Below are 3477 nucleotides of genomic sequence, written 5' to 3' on the forward strand. Positions count from 1 at the left end.
CTACACACACAAACAAATTTTTTTTATAAAAAAAATCCAATAAATCCAATTTTGTCTTGAATTTATGGTGATCTATTATATTATAATACATACATTCAATAAATAAATAAATAAATATATATATATATATGTCAATTACAACTAACTTTTTCCTCTAGCCAACATATTGTCCCCATTAATGTTTTTCCAAGTAAACCTTTCATCTACCATTATGTGATAATCAATTTTTTTACTTTTTATAGGACAAGCTAATTTTCTAAAGAATTTTTTTTTTTTTTTTAGATTTTATTTTTTATTTTTTATTTTTTATTTTTTTATAAAGACTTGACCTTGAAAGAATGTTATCTGGCCCCAGCTCAATTATGAGTCTTTTCTTCCTGGCAACAATTGGAAATTACTCTTACTTCGTACACACGGCGACACCCAAATATCCATATTAAAGCACTAATCAATAGTATATGTGACTCAACCAAAACACCCTAAAAACCCAATTTTGTGGCTTTCCCGTCTTCCTAGCTACCCAAACCATCATCACCCTCTCTCTCTCTCTCTCTCTCTCTCTCTCTCTATATGAATGAATGAATCACTATGACAACAAACAAAGAGACTAGTATTGTTGTTGTACCTTCACAACCTGGCCTTGAGTGTTGCATGTGTGGAGACTATGGTTTATCCCACGAGCTTTTCCAATGCAAAGTCTGCCATTTCAGATCACAGCATAGGTATGTATATATACCAAGAACACAGTTTTATGATTCAATTTTGGTTTTCGCTTTGTGGATCTTAAATATTTTTTGTGTATCTGTGATCTTAGCTATCTGATTGTTATCTCACAATTCAAATCTTTACTACAGGTATTGTAGCAATCTCTACCCAAAGGCTGAGTCTTACAAGATTTGCAATTGGTGTCTCAGTCAAAAGGATGACACCAAAGAAAAGTCACAAAACTCTTCCAATTCTTCCTCATCAAACAAAAGCCAAACCGAAAGGAATGGGAACACACAAAAAAGTGACAACCTTGCAAACCTAAAGGGCCCAAGAGGCACTTTGCAATTGAAACTCAATGACCCCATCAAGAAACAGCAATCGCCTGCTGAAAATTTACCATCGCCAACCCCATCACCAACAACACGAAGGCGGCTCATAACCAGAGCTCGAATGGAAGAGAAGCTAAGGAGGACAAAGTCAGAGGAAATAGCAAACAGAATTGGAGTCACAAGGCAAGTATTCAGGAATAAGGTTAGAAGGTACAAGCTTTTGGATGAGGTTTCAAGCTGATGAATAATGGATAATATCAATATGGGTTTTTGCAAACAAATTCAGATGAATTGTTGGTTTTTTATTTTATTTTATATATATATTTTTTGTCTATTTGTATAGACTAATAGTGTAATACCGTAATAGGGTTAGTAGGGTCACCTCAGACTTTTACTTCATTCCCTATAAATTTTATTATTTATACATGCAATGTCAATGTAATTTGCTAGCAAAGCTCGGATTAGTACCAATAATCAGTGGTGACAACAAACTAAAATGCCTTGTTATAATGAAACTATACGTTTCTGACTGTAATTAGCCAAAACTAGTCGAACAGTGAATACTGAATTTTGAGTTTCCAATACATATATATCAGGCATGATGTGATTAGTGCATAATAATAAAAGTAGTGGACCGCTAACATTACTAACCTTTGTTTCTAAGGGTGTTTATTCTTTGAGTTCTGTCAGAACCGTTTTAGGGAGGTGAAAGTACAAATTTTGGTGGTTTCACCATTTTATTTTTTTGTCATCATTGATTCATGGTGTTCAAAAAAACTGCAACAATACCCTCCTCATATTAGAATTGTTGTAAGAATCTAGGCATTTTACTCATCTTGGGTTGTCACCAATCATCAACATCATGGCAATACATTGTACATTTTTGGAGCCATTCACACATTGTTGCATGTTAAGAACACTAGGGGAATGTTTTGTCTGTTTATTAAAAGTTACAAGGTAGTTTACTGAAGCAGTGGGTTATGTTAAATCCCAAATAAAAATGGTAATTTCAAGGTACTAAACCACTCACTGTTTAAATGGGCTGGAAAAGACTTTTTTTCAATTTTCCTCATCTTGGGTTGTCACCAATCATCAACATCATGGCAATACATTGTACATTTTTGGAGCCATTCACACATTGTTGCATGTTAAAAACACTAGGGGAATGTTTTGTCTATTTATTAGAAGTTACAAGGTAGTTTACTGAAGCAGTGGGTTATGTTAAATCCCAAATAAAAATGGTAGTTTCAAGGTTTAAGAAGTTTCAAGGTAGTTTACTAAACCACTCACTGTTTAAATGGGCTGGTAAAGACTTTTTTTCAATTTTTTTTTTAATTTATTTATTTTTATAGAATCTGTCAATTCCAAAGTTTTCTACAATCACTTGGATATTTTATATAGTTTAAAATTATTATATGCTTCAAGAATATTGCAAAATGTCTTAGAATCCTTGGAGAGAATATCAGAAAGATTGTAGTAAGATATGGCTAATATATTAGGTAAGAAATAAAGAATTATGAGAAATTCGGAGTAAGTTGTTGTTATTGTTTTTTTTTTTTTTTTTTTTGGGGTGGAGAAAAGAATCTCGGAATAAGTTGACTCCGTAAAAAGCATTGTGATTTATGAATAGCATGGGTTATATTTACAATTGAAAAGAAAAAAAGAAAAAAAAAAATCAAAGATATGCAATTGATCCATTGGCAAAATGTGTGTCACGAGCAAAAGATTCGAATTCAGCGATAATCCATATATATGCTTCGTAAATTATTTAGATACTTCTGTTCTACACAAAATCTTCTATTGTTCAAACAAATCGAACAAGAAAAAGTGTGAATGTCTATTAAGGCTATTATCAATTCCATTTGATTGTTTTATTTATTTTTTAAAATAAGTAAAAGGAGATGAGTAAGAGTAAGTTTATACTATATGTTTAATTAGTTTAGTCTATCTATTAAAGCTGGAGATTTATATATTGATGCATTTTGGCATATCATTTTAAAATCACCTTATATATAAAAATTCATAACATAACACATTAGATTCCTATAATATCATATATTTTTTTCTTTTCTAAATCTTATCATCTCATTTCAAATCTACTTATTAGGGATTCTAAATAGACATAGTATCTATTTGGGTAAGATTCAAGTTTCAGATGAACATTTCCATGTTACTCATGCTACAGGGATAAAATCATAAAATCCTCTAAATCCTCAAATTTTTAGTTTTTTTTTTTTTTTTTTTTTGAGAAGCAAATTTTAGTTAATTATAAGATACATGACAATTTTTTTTTTTTTTGGTGTGATTTATATAGAGTTTTTAAAACCATTAGATTTTTGTAAATGTCACTTGTCTTAAATCTAAACTAAAATTGAGAGATTTAAATAAGAGTGGACAATAAAAAGATGATTGAGCTCTATAATTATAGCCACGAGTACAA

At 30.7% G+C, this 3477-nt stretch overlaps 1 long non-coding RNA gene across 1 annotated transcript; it reads left to right on the forward strand.

Moving 5' to 3' along the window:
• The first annotated feature begins 279 nt into the window (after positions 1-279).
• Positions 280-1619, forward strand: LOC112004895 (uncharacterized). Its single transcript, XR_010625911.1, has 2 exons — positions 280-722; positions 855-1619. It is a non-coding gene; the product is annotated as an uncharacterized LOC112004895 (long non-coding RNA).
• The last annotated feature ends 1858 nt before the right edge of the window (positions 1620-3477 follow it).

This window comes from Quercus suber, unplaced genomic scaffold, assembly GCF_002906115.3.
Source record: "Quercus suber isolate HL8 unplaced genomic scaffold, Cork oak 2.0 scaffold_652, whole genome shotgun sequence".
NCBI classification, from domain to species: Eukaryota; Viridiplantae; Streptophyta; class Magnoliopsida; order Fagales; family Fagaceae; genus Quercus; species Quercus suber.